This window comes from Cebus imitator, unplaced genomic scaffold (assembly GCF_001604975.1).
Source record: "Cebus imitator isolate Cc_AM_T3 unplaced genomic scaffold, Cebus_imitator-1.0 Scaffold52, whole genome shotgun sequence".
NCBI lineage: Eukaryota > Metazoa > Chordata > Mammalia > Primates > Cebidae > Cebus > Cebus imitator.
The window spans coordinates 5,629,487-5,643,239 of NW_016107367.1; positions in this window are offsets into that span (position 1 = coordinate 5,629,487).

Consider the following 13,753-nt stretch of genomic DNA (forward strand, 5'->3'; position numbering starts at 1 on the left):
CTCAAAGTCTTCTTCCTAGTGAGTAAAAAAGAAAAAAAATTCTTTCGTTTTGTGACATGGCCCCATTGGGCTTTTGTCTCTCAAATATAGAGAGACATGTTTGTCTTGCTGTCATGATAGAGAAATAAAATTAAGATAGGCCTGTAAGTGTGGTCAGTTCTCTTTTTATTTCCTAGTCTAAACATTGTGCTCAACAAAATGTGGCACAGAAATAAGAAATAGAAAATAACTACATCTCAATGATCCCAAATTTTACTCTGTGGTTGTGTTTGTCCATATTTTTTCTGAACATCAAGTCATTTGTTTACTATTCATGAATAAGTTTACTTGTTGAAGCTGCAAGGTTTCATTGTGAACTAATTTTTTGTTCTTGATGTTAAAGGCAATGCATGCTGGATGCAGAAATTGGTGAAAAAAAAAAAAAAAAACTAATGAATAAAACTCCCAAATCATTGCCATTTTTACCATAGCTAACCCTAGCGAAGTAATGGTCTGATACTCATCCTTCCCTTTATAAACTTCTTCAGTATAAATTAATTTGCATCAATGAACTAACTTGTTGAAAACATGAGTTTTAGAGGAAGACCAGAATGTGAATCTCACCTCTGTAGTTGTGTGTTCAGGAGTGATGAACTCCCCTGTCTGAGTTTCTGTTTTTTCATGCATAAATCAGGGATGGTATCATCTATTTCCTAGATTTGGTTGAGAATTAAATGAAATTAATTCATGAAAGACTGACTGTATTTAATGAGAGTTATTACCCTTGTTGTTATTTTTATTTCTATAAAGTTATATATAATGCCACTGAGATTATAAATATATATTGTACGTACAATTTTCCATATGTGATTACTTTGAGAGAATTTCCCTATGTGACTAAAACATCTTTGTAATTAAAAAGACTTTGAAAAAATAATGTTAAATTCTATATACTCGTCCACGAACTGGCTACACTAACAGTATATTCACCTGCTTCTGTGTGCAGCTAAGTGGTGGCTGATCTTTTCCACCCTTAAGTAAAAATGTGATGGACCTGTGAATGCCCTTTCCCCTCCTCTCAGATACTTACATGGTCTCTAGATGCCATTGATTCATAGAGCAGAGGTGGGATCTTTTATGTCAGATAGTCTGGGGAATTTCAAGTTAGGGTTATGTATTGCTGTTTTACTTTCATGAACATATTCCACTTCCACAACAGTGAGTGAGGGATTCCTTTCTCTGTAGAGCCCCCATCCATAGCTGTGCCCCTCAACCTGGAGATTGTATTCACTTTGAGTCCAGAAGCTGGTCTCTCTGGGGCTTCTGGAGTGACTGATTTTACCCAGTCACAGCCAATCTCTTTGTTTAGCTTAACTGGCCACATTAATCAAAATAGCAGCTCTGGTTCCATAGGCAGTCCTCCTCTGAAAGGCTCTTCCTCTCCTGCATCCATAACCATCAATGGGTCCACAAAAGTAAGTTAATGCAAAAGTCAACATTGCCTAAAAACACAATCTGCCAAGAACAGCACATATCTGAAGGGCTCTACCATAAGCCTGCAAATGCACCATTTACAACTGTTTTGCTTGTTACATTTTCTTTGAATTCTCAGCATCTCAACAATGAAAAAACATGGTAGAACTAACACGATGTGTTCATCACACCATTTCATTTTCTCACCTGGGCTTGCAGGAAGGCCATGCTTCTCAACCTTCTTTCTGATTACATCAGAGCTGCGTATAGAAAGTCTCACCATTCAAAATGTGAACAGGAGTGACCTTGCCTCTTACTGAGGAAGTTAGGAACAAGTACCCATTCTTCACCTCTCTGCCTTTTTCTCCCCCACATACAAAACCAAAGAATTGAGATTTCGTGATTTGTCTGTTGCAGAAGCTAGAGTGACTTGCCCCACCATAAACGAAACAAGAAAAAGGAGACACAAAGTGATGAATGAAACACAGATTCTGTAGGTATCTTAGAGTGAAAATATTTGCATTTTTGGTTTTGTATTTTTTGTGAATACATTGTAAATGTATATATTTATGAATATTTGTATTTAAAATAGAAGTCTCTGGCTGACCCTAAAATGCAAAGACAGTTTTAAAAAAAAAAAAAAAAAGCAAAAAAAAACACTAAACTAAAAACAGAATTACCATATAATTCAGCAATTCTATTTATGAATATATTCCCAAAAGAATTAAAATCAGGATCTGGAAGAGGTGCCTATAAAACCATGTTTGTAGCGGCGTTATACATAACAGCTAAAGCATGGAAACCACCCAAGTGTCCATTGACGAATGGGTGAGCGAAATGTGATAAATACCTATGATGGAATTCAACTTAGCCTTTGAACGGAAGGAAATTTTGACACATACTGCAATGTGGGTAAAACTTGAGGACATTATACTAAGTTAAATAAGTCAGAAAAGGCAAATACTGCATGATATCACTTACACTGGTAGTTAGAGAGGTCAAATTCACAAAGCTAGAAAGTAGAATGATGGTTACCGGGCTCTGGGGACAGAGGGAGATGAGAAGTTACTGTTTATGGGGATTCAGTTTCAGTTTCATAAGACGAAAAGAGTTCTGTGGATGGGTGGTGGTGATGGTTATGCAACAGCATGAATGCGTTTAATATCCCTGAACTGCATGCTTGAGAATGATTAAGACACCCAAACATGGTGGCTCATTCTTGTAATCCCAGCACTTTGGGAGGCCGAGGTGATTGGATCACCTTTAGGTCAGGAGTTCAAGACCAGCCTGGCCAACCTGGCAAAACCCTGTCTCTACTAAAAATACCAAAATTAATCAGGCATGGTGGCCGAGGCAGGAGAGTCGCTTAGAACCCAGGAGGTGGAGGTTGCCGTGAGCCGAGATCGTGCCCCTGCACTCCAGCTTGGGTGGCAGAGTGAGACTCTGTCTTAAAAAAAAAGAAAAAATAATGATTAGGATGATACATGTTTTTGCTATGTACACTTTGACACAATAAAAAAAAATGGAAAAGAAAACAGCCAAAGAGACACACATGGGCTCATTTTCCCATGCCCTCCCCCGACCCCTCCTGCCATAGGCATGGACATGAGTGCTTACTCAGGGTGAGGAATGAGGGTCTCCTGGTCTCATGTCATCCACACAATATCCTCTGTGAAGAAACGCCTCTGCTGTATTGAGGGACCATTCTGAGAAGGCACATGAGTTTTATCTCCCATTTTTCTTGTGGGGCCACTGAGAGTCAGCAAAGAGGAGTGAGAGTCCTAAGTCATGGGTTTTCTGCTGCTGAGATTCAAACCTTCCACTGACTCCCAATTTGAAGCTCAAAAAAGTGAAGGGGGAAAAACGCTGCAACCTCATCCACTTTATTTACCTAGACTTGGCCAGAGGGCTAGCTAGGGATAGATTGAAATGCAATGAGCATAGTGAGGAACTTCCCACGCCTCCTCTCCTTCACAAAAGCAGGCGGTGAGTTCTCCTGTGGCTTCAGTGAAGGAGCTGAAGACAAGGACCCCACCCACACCACACAGGGTGAGATGTGGCCGGGGGCTGGCCTCGCTGCTCTTCTCCCCGGTCCAGCATGTTTCTTGGAAATGCAGCAGGAGTGGGAGCCTCTATAGGGACTCACAGAACAATGGCCACATTCACAGCACGTGGTCTCAGCAGCTGTGCATGGTCTGTGATCTGAACCATTCCTCAGTGGACCAGAGCAGCTTGGGGCATGTTTCCTGCCCCAGAGGTGATTAGGCATTATTGAAGTATACAAGATAAAAGCCAGTGGTTCTCAAAACTGGGCGTGTGTCATAATCATCTGGAGGGCTTATTGAAACAGGAGTGACTAGACTATACTTCAGAGTGTTGGATATAGTGAACCCCCAGTCTCTCTTCAAAGAATCAGTATGTTCAACTATCTCATTCTTTAATTCTCCATGTTAAAGCTTAACTTCCTTGTAGTTTCAGTAAACAACCTTTCCCACCAGTTCCAATCAGTAGTTCACATCTGTTCCCCTGGTCCCCTGCTCCATCCTGACTCATCCTGGTCACCTGCTTTGACCACTGGCTACCTGCTCTGACCTGCTCTTAACTGTCTTTTCCACCAAACTATCCACCTAGACACTGGCTCATACCCCTGCTCCATTTAAAATAACCAATCAGAATTAGACTAGACTGTGTGGTCTAGCTCTAGCCAGTAGGGAAATGACAAAGCAGTAGGGGCAATCTCCATCAGGCACGAGTACCCCTGTCTCTCCCTTGTCCAGGTGTTCACTCGCCATTGTTCCATCTGTGAGCCATACCCTTCTGTAGAAGTAAATTGCCTTGTTGAAGAAATTTATATTCGAGTGCTATTTCTTTTGTGGCACTGAAAATTTTACTTATAACAAGAGTTTCTGATTCACTAGTTCTGGAAGGGGCCCAAGAATTTTCATCTCTAACAAGTTCTCAAGTGCTGCTGGTGCTGCTGGCTCTGGGACCTTACTTTCAGAACAACTGATGTGGGAGACCTGACCATAAACAGCAGTGTGTCTATAAATGGCTGTGGGATTTGACCAGGTAACTTCTTCCTGTCTAGTTTAGCATTTTTTTTTTTTGAGATGGAGTTTTGCTCTTATTACCCAGGCTGGAGTGCAATGGCGCGATCTCGGCTCACCGCAACCTCCGCCTCCCGGGTTCAGGCAATTCTCCTGCCTCAGCCTCCTGAGTCACTGGGATTACAGGCACGTGCCACCATGCCCAGCTAATTTTTTGTATTTTTAGTAGAGACGGGGTTTCACCATGTTGACCAGGATGGTCTCGATCTCTTGACCTCGTGATCCACCCGCCTCAGCCTCCCACAGTGCTGGGATTACAGGCGTGAGCCACCGTGCCCGGCCTAGCATTTCTTTACTATTACATATAATTACACATTTGCATGGATCAGATCAATTCTGTTTTTTTTTTTTTTCCAACTGTGTCTGCCAGAGTCATGCACAAGTGCAGGAGGTGGTTTTGGGATCAGTGAGCAAAGGAGTAAGGCTCTGGCTTCAACCCTGCTCTAACAGAAACATCACCTCCTCTACTTCATACATTGAAATAATGGAAGAATTGACCCAAAGGAGAAGTCCACCTGCTTATAAACAAATGAACAAATCAAAACACTTTGGAAATTGTTGGTGAAAACAATAACTTAGGAAATTTTCCTTTCGTAGGTGCATGATTCATCCTTCAAGAGGATGAATATCTTTCTTACCACTTTCTAAAAGAAGTCTAAATGCTGAAAAGCTGCAATCTGTGAGATCGTCCTTATGATTCTGAGGGTCATGGACCACGTGGGTGAGGGACTTTGGGTGCCTCTGGACACAGCCGGCTTTATGGGCATGCAACCTGGGTGGTCCCACAGGGTTCTGTGCTCAGAAAGGCCTGCATTTCGGTCCTTGGTTTAATGCTCTCTTGTCATTGTCTTGAGAGTCACAGCAATTTTATCTTTGAATCTGTGTTTTGCAAGTGAAATCCGATGGGACACTGGAGTGTGTCGTGAGCAGAGGAGGAAAGTGTCATGTGTATGTCCACCTGTCCTCACTGCCCATTAATGCAGTGTGTTCACAATGCCCCAGATGCCCCACGAACATGGAACTGTGAGGGACTCACCAGCATGGGAGTTCAGAGAGGCTCAAAGTGATGAGTCCAAGGGGAGTGTGTTCCACTCAGAGGTCACATATTCTATTCAAACCGGGACTTGCATCAATGAAGAAAGCAGGCAACAGCATTCTCGCAGACACCAGGGCAAGGGACTCCGTCACATCCTTACTTACGTGTGTTGCTTCCCTGCATTGGCCAACCACTCCCACTGAAGATGGTGCTTAGGAGGAAAGGGAGGGCAAAGCCCCAGAGTTCCTGCTCCTTTCAATTCCCCCGTCCCTGTGAAAGGAGCGTAAAGAGTGATGATGAAACATGCGTATATCAAGAAGTGAAAGGAAAACAGGTACGCTTGTTTCATGCAGCATTTCCAGTGCTCTGGTGAGAATTAAATGCACAGGAGCATAGGAACTGCAATATACAATTTGTATATTTACAAATTATGCCATTTTGGTGATTTTCGTCAGAGTTAATTGATACTATAGTCAAAGTTAAAATTGTCATGGCACAACATAAACAGTGAAATCCATGCTAATAATTTAAAGCTTATGTTTTTAGTTAGAACAATATGAAAAATACAAATAAAAAATACTACAAAACAAGAGAGAATCTGCTACAGAAAATGAAAATGGCTTATGCTTTCGTACCTTTAATAATACTTTTTTTTCCTGCTTTTTGAGGAAGAGGTTCAAAGTTTTATTTTGCACCAGAACTAAATTATAGAGTTGGTCCTGCCATTGGGTTTACAAAGTTAGCTCGATACTCTCAGGAGCTGCAGAGATAAGAAATAAAGGAATCTTTTAGCCTCAAACACCCCCTCAAGAAGTCAATTCTCCATCATGACATCAGCCTTCTCCAGTTCCTGAGATCAGCCTTGGAGAATATAGAATAGGAACTGGCCCGTCACTGGAATTATCAAGTCATCATTTCTACCAATAAGTAGGGACCAGAATTGTGGTACTATGAATTCCAAGGAGGCCATCATATACAGTTGTGCAGGTTACCCACTGCACAACTCCAAGCACAGCATGAATATTCTTATCCTTGGAATTATGCACTCACACAGCCGTATTATACTGGTCCTGGGAGTTGGTTTCCCTGAATGGACTCCTAGGACTGGCTGCCCACCAACTCCCTTCCCTCCTTCATGCCATCTTATCTGAAATTAGGAGACTGGGTCTCAGTTTCCCTGCACAACACACTGGTTCTATGCCAGGGCTATATTCCATCCCTTTTCCCTAGGTTGATTGGCTAGGTCCAAAAGAGCAGTTTCTACTATGAATGAATTACTTACAACCAGTCTCTAAGGTCAGCAGAGACTAGAATGCACTCTTCCTCCAGTAGCCTCCATAACCTGGGTCTTTCACCGCCCCATCAGTGCATAACCTGGGAGGTGGGCCTCAACTCCTTGACCCCTCTACCTTCTAAACAGGCCCTGTCCCTTGGCCTCTCCACTGTGCCTTAGTCATCGTCACCTGCAGGAGCCGCTAGCTCCAGAATCTTTACTAAAGGCCCCCATCCTGAACACAGCCAACTACAGGAGGCTGTGGTTGAGCACTCAGGACAAATAACCCTCCTGTCACCCTTAAACATCCTTGGTTCCCTCTGTTCCAATCCTATCCTTGTGGGATTCTGACCTCTTGGCTCTCTCATCCAACTGGTTACCCTCCCCTTGACTCCTCTGATTTCAGTTTTTGGGGCCTCTCTTCCAAGTATGTGAACTCAGATCCCTCTGTGAGAGTGAGTTGCACATCTGATTCACCTGTGGGGTTGTTAAAGATGCAGGTGCCTTGCTCTCACCCTAGAATATTCTAACTCAGTGTGTCCCCCAGGGAGACAATGTAGGACAGCAATTAAGGACGTTGATCCTGGCATCAAAAGTTTGCATCTATCCTGTCTCTGCCACTCATAATCTATGGGGTGATCTTTGGGGTTGCCTTTATCCTTTCTCTGACTCAGCTTCTTTGTCTCTAAAATGGGAATGAGAGTGTTAGTACATACTGTCCAGGACGGGCAGGAAAATTGAAGAAGCTAATGTATGCAGAGGATTCGAATATTGCCCAGCATACGGCGTGTGTTCAATGACAAGCTAACTTTGTTTCTGTTATTCTTCGCCAAACAATTACAGATTTTACTTTGTCCTCCATGTTTGGCTCTCAGTGCCTGGTTTTGCTTGGCTAAGAATCCCTTTACCTTGGTCTTGGCCAAGCAAGGCCAGCCCTGACCCTGACTCACGGGTTTGAGCAACTAGGTCAGATCTAACCACTCATCACCACCCTGGGCACCCATGGCTTTAGTTTTCTGCTGCCTCCTCTCTTACCAGTGCCAAGCAAACCTTTGCTCATGATTCAAAACCCAACTGGAAAGCTTGATCTTTTTCTAAGTCTTCCTCAATGTTCCTCTGTATTCATGTGCTTCTAGAATTCTTCATTCAGCACATTTTATCCTAATTACTGGTTACTCGTCTGGCTCTTGCTTAGGCACAAAACCTGCAATTTATTTTTCCTCTCACATGAGACCTTAACATGATGCATGTAATAGGTGCTCAATAAATGATGTTTCTTCCAATAAATACCTACTTCATCCCTTGGAGTCTGATTTCAAACTTAGAGAGAAAATTCCAAGTTGGCTTCAATCACTGAGGACATGATTCTAACCCCTTTTTACCGCAATCCCCATTTGTTCTCCTGTCCCTGGTTTTCGTGTGAAATGAAAAGTGAGTGCAAAATGTGGTATGGAATGAAAGCCAAGCCAAAACTTGAGACCCGTGGATGAACTTCAAACACGGACTTTAAACATGCAAAATAAGAACCAGCTTCGCCCGGACAGGGGAGAAGCAGCTAGGCACTTGGTGACGCTCTCAGATGTTCTGGAAATACGCTTTGATTTCATATATTTTGAATTAAATTGATTGAAATTCAAAGCTAAAGCGAACATACCACATTTCCTTTGGTCAGAAGTGAAGTGTGAAAATAATGTTTTGAATTCTCGGTTGGATGCACAGACCCGGGTTTGAAGTGTGACAGACTGTGGAGGTTTTGGGTTACTGGAAATTTCAACATTCCATTGGCCCAATCTTCCAAAGGAATTGGAGAAATTGAAAACAAGGAATTGTAGGGTACAGAAGGATCAGTAGAGCATTGATGAGGACTCCCCTAAGCTCTGCAGATTGCGGTAGAGTCAGAGTCATTCCCATTGCGGTTGCCACGGAATATTGGTAAAGCTGCCCACAAAACAGACAGCACAGTCATTGTAACTCTTGTGCCATAAGAGTTCCAGTCAGCAGAGACTAGAACACGCTCTTCTCTACCAATAGAAATAAAGTTACGGATCCACACAGGTTTATACTACAACATACTTAGAGTCGGGGTGTGATTGATAAAACTGGATACCCCCTAGAGCAAGAAAATTTATCTGCCTTTTAAGGGTCCACCTTTGAAATGTATTGTATCACAAAATTTCTGAATCTTTTTGTTTGTAAGTATATAGCCATCAATCCTTACATTCAATATGTACGTGCTTTGTTCTTAGCAATGCGCTTGAAGCCTTATTTCATACAAAGATAAGAAGCCACCTCCCTCCTCCTCCCAAGAAATCACAAACGTGGGATCAAGCCTGACAAATAAAAGGTAAAGGTGCATAGCTCAGTTCAAGGGAAGAGAAATTTCTAGGGCTTAGACATGAAGCAGGAGCATAGAGCCAATTATAAGCTAGCGCTGAAGTTTTGGTGACCTACAGGGCCTGAACCTGCCTGTAGGCCTTAGACGCTAGAAATTTAATACCCACATTGAAGCAAGATAGAAAACTGTAGCCTTTTAGGGAATGTCAAAACATTCTTAAAATAATGGTGTTTGAAAATATTACAGTCACCGAAAAACTAAAACCATGAGAAAACAAAGGGAACTTACGATAAAATAATAATAATATCAGAAGATAACCACACAGGACTCACAGAAATAAAAATTTTAGTTTCTGAAACTAGAAATCAAACAGCTATGTTTTGGCTTTTAGTAATGGTGGAATAGCTTGATTGAACCCTCACAATAACACTGATAAAACCTATAAGAGAAAGAACAAGCAACCCATTTGAAGCCACTGGAGAGCAACCAGCAGCAAGCAAGAACTAGAAAGAAGTCTCTTCTCGAAGGATGGAAACTGAATTGGGTGGGATTAGTATGCTGGTGGCTTTTTGCCTGGGAGAATATTCCAGTCTGTGAAGCACAGGCCAGGAGAAAGCCATTGTCTTGCTGGCTTCATGTGTAAAAGCAAAGGCTTTAGGATTGCCAGCATGGCTTATAAATAATAAGGGGGGATATCCTGAAAAGCAGGGAGACTGCTCAATCCTTGGCCAACTCCTGAACTGTTTATGCACAGTTGAGAGAGATTGCAGGAGGTCTGGCTAAAGCAGCAGTTGAAACACAAAAGAGCTGAAAGGACATTTGAGATGCTAATCACTATGGGAAAAAAGGATTGAGAGTTTTACTCCAGCCAAATTACCTGCTAGAAATGAAAGTACCACTTCTTATAAGAACATAATTAAATCTAGTATCTCTACAATGTGTCACTAAAATACCTAGGAAACAATAAAAGATTACTAGATATGCCAAGAGATAGGAAAATGTAATTGCAATCCAGAAAAAACAAAGCAGTAAATATAAACTGCATCAGAAATGACCCAGGTTATCAAATTGATGAATAAGCACTTTAAACATTGATCCACAGTTTGGGCCTATCAGGTGACATTTTACTTTTAAAATTTCTGTTCTGAAAAATAGAAAAAGTTGTATCAGTTTGGAAAAAACGATATTGTGTGTCTTTTATTTTCTTAGAAACCTTCTAAGAAACAAAGCGTTTTGAAACAGTTTAATCCAATAAAACCCACTCTATCTTGCAATTAGCATGAGTTCATTGAAATCATTTATAAATTTAAAATATATAACAGGATATTAGAGGTTCTATTTTTTATTTATCTAACATATTTGGCTCTTCCATGTTCTGATGGTTATTTTGTCATTATTTATTAATTATTTCCAACTATGCCAATAAAGTCTAAAATAATAAGAAAATAGAAAAAAATGATGAACTGGCATAGGAATGATAATAGTGAAATTAATTATCACCATTACAGAACATTTTAATATCAATACTTGCATTAAATAGAAATGTACTAAAACCTCGGCATAAAAGAGATATCCAGACTGGACCTAAAAACATAACTAAACTATATGTTGGCTACCAGAGATGAACTTTGAATACAAAGATAATTAGATTGAAAGCAAAAGAAGGAAAAAATAAACACCATGTAAACTCTAACCATTAGAGTAGGATGGGTATGCTAATATCAAACAAAATACACTTCAGAACAAGAAATATTATCTGAAATTTTATATTAAAAGTCAATTTATTAGGAAAACCAAAAATGCATAGAAACTTTATGATAGAAATTCAAAGTTTAAGAACTTACAAAATAACTGGTTTAAAATAACAGTAAGATATAGAAGATTTTAACAAAAAATATCAACCACATTGAGTTATTAACATTTATAAAATACAAAACCCCAAAACTGCAGAGATCATGTATTTTAAGTGCATGTGAAGCATTTGCCAAAATAGATCATTTACTAGGCCACTATTTCCTGAGTATAGTAAAGCTATATTGGAGATTAGTTATTATAAGATATCCAGAAAAGTCACAAATATTTTGAAATTAAGTAATACATTTCTAAATACCCGATTAGGTAACGAAAGAAATTACAAGGAAAATTAGATAATATTTTGAATTGAGTGTTAATTAAATCAGAATTTAACAAAATTTGTAGACTGCAACTGGAGCAGTGCACGGATAGGAATGACTAGCTCTATGTCATGTCACAGAAGTAGAAAGGTCTAAAAATTATCCAAATTTTTATTGTAAGAAGTTAAAAAAAAAGAAAAGAAAACTAAAGTCAAAATAAGCAAAAAAATAATGAAATAAAGAGCATTACTTAAAAGTATAGGACAAACATCAAATAAAACTAACAAATAAAAAAAGTACTTTCTTTAAAATCATAGTCAAACCAGTAAAGTCTTAGGAAAGATAATTTAAAAACTAAAAAAAGAGGAAAGCAAAACCATGAACAAGTGAGAGAATATCATTAGGAATCATACAGCTTGTGTAAGGATAATAAGAGAATAGTATGGACTACCTAAACAAAATGAACTAAGTATTTAGAAAACTGATTTAAGACAAAATTAAAAGGAAATATGTATGCTGTTGACCTTTGAACAACATGAGTTCGAACAGCACAGGTCCACTTATATGGGAATTTTTTTCAATAAATATATTGGTTTTTGTCTTTGTTTCTGTTTATGTGACGGATTACTTTTATAAACGTGCATATGTTGAACCAGCCTTGCATCTCCAGGATGAAGCCTACTTGATCAGGATGATAAGTAGACTTATTGTAGTATATTATTAACATCAATAAGCTTTTTGATTTGCTGTTGCATTCTGTTTGCCAGTATTTTATTGAAGATTTTTGCGTCGATGTTCATCATGGATATTGCCCTGAAGTTGTCTTTTTCAGTTGCATCTCTGCCCAGTTTTGGTATTGGGATGACGTTCATCTCATAAAATGAAGTGAGAAGGATTCCCTCTTTTCGTATTGTTTGGAATAGTTTCAGAAGGAATGGTACCAGCTCCTCTTTGTATGTCTGGTAGAATTTGCCTGTAAACCCGTCTGGTCGTGGGCTTTTTTTTAGTTGGTAGGCTATTAATTGCTGCCTCAACTTCAGCCCTTGTTATTGGTCTATTCAGGGTTTCCACTTCTTCCTGGTTTAGGCTTGGGAGAGGCAAGTGTCCAGGAATTTTATCCATTTCTTCCAGGTTTACTGGTTTATGTGCATAGAGTTGTTTGTAGTAATCTCTGATGGTGGTTTGTATTTCTGTGGAATCTGTGGTGATATCCCCTTTATCGTTTTTATTGCATCTATTTGATTATTCCCTCTTTTCTTTTTTATTCATCTGGCTAGTGGTCTATTTTGTTGATCTTTTCAAAAAACCAGTTCCTGGATTTATCGATTTTTTGAAGGGTTTTTTTGTGTCTCTGTCTCCTTCAGGTCTACTCTGATCTTAGCTATTTCTTGTCTTCTGCTAGCTTTTGAGTTTTGTTTTGTTTTTTTTTTAATCTTGCTCCTCTAACTCCTTCAATTTTGATGATAGGTTGTCAATTTTAGACCTTTCCTTGCTCCTCATGTGAGCATTTATTGCTATGAATTTCCCTCTAGACACTGCTTTAAATGTGTCCCAGAAATTCTGGTATGTTGTGTCTTCATTCTCACTGGTTTTGAAGAACATCTTTATTTCTGCCTTCATTTCATTGTTTACCCAGTCAACATTCAAGAGCCGGTTGTTCAGTTTCCATGAAGTTGTGCAGTTTTCAGTGAGTTTCCTAATCCTGAGCTCTAATTTGATTGCATTGTAGTCTAAGAGACTGTTTCTTATGATGTCCGTTCTTTTGCACTTGCTGAGGAGTGATTTACTTCCAATTATGTGGTCAATTTTAGAGTAAGTGTGATGTGGTGCTGAGAAGAATGCATATTTTGTTGATTTGGGGATAAGAGTTCTGTACATGTCTACAAAGTTCACTTGGTCCAGATCTGCGTTCAAGTCCTAGATTTCCACATGATTATCTCAATAGAAGCAGAGAAGGCCTTCAACAAAATTCAACAGCCTTTTATGCTAAAAACCCTCAATAAACTAGATATAGATGGTTTGTGTCACAAAATAATAAAAGCTATTTACAACAAACCCACAGCGAATATCATACTGAAAAGGTAAAAACTAGAAGCATTCCCTATGAAATCTGGCACAAGACCAGGATGCCTTCTCTCACCACTCCTATTCTATATAGTATTGGAAGTTCTAGCCAGAGCAATCAGGCTAGAAAAAGAAATAAAGGGTATTCGATTAGGAAAAGAGGAAGTCAAATTGTCCCTATTTGCAGATGACATGATTGTATATTTAGAAGACCCCATTGTCTCAGCTCAAAATCTCATAAAGCTGATAAGCAATTTCAGCAAAGTCTCAGGACACAAAATCAATGTGCAGAAATCACAAGCATTTCTATACACCAATAACAGACAAACAGAGAGTCGAATCAAAAGTTAACTCCAATTCACAATTGCTACA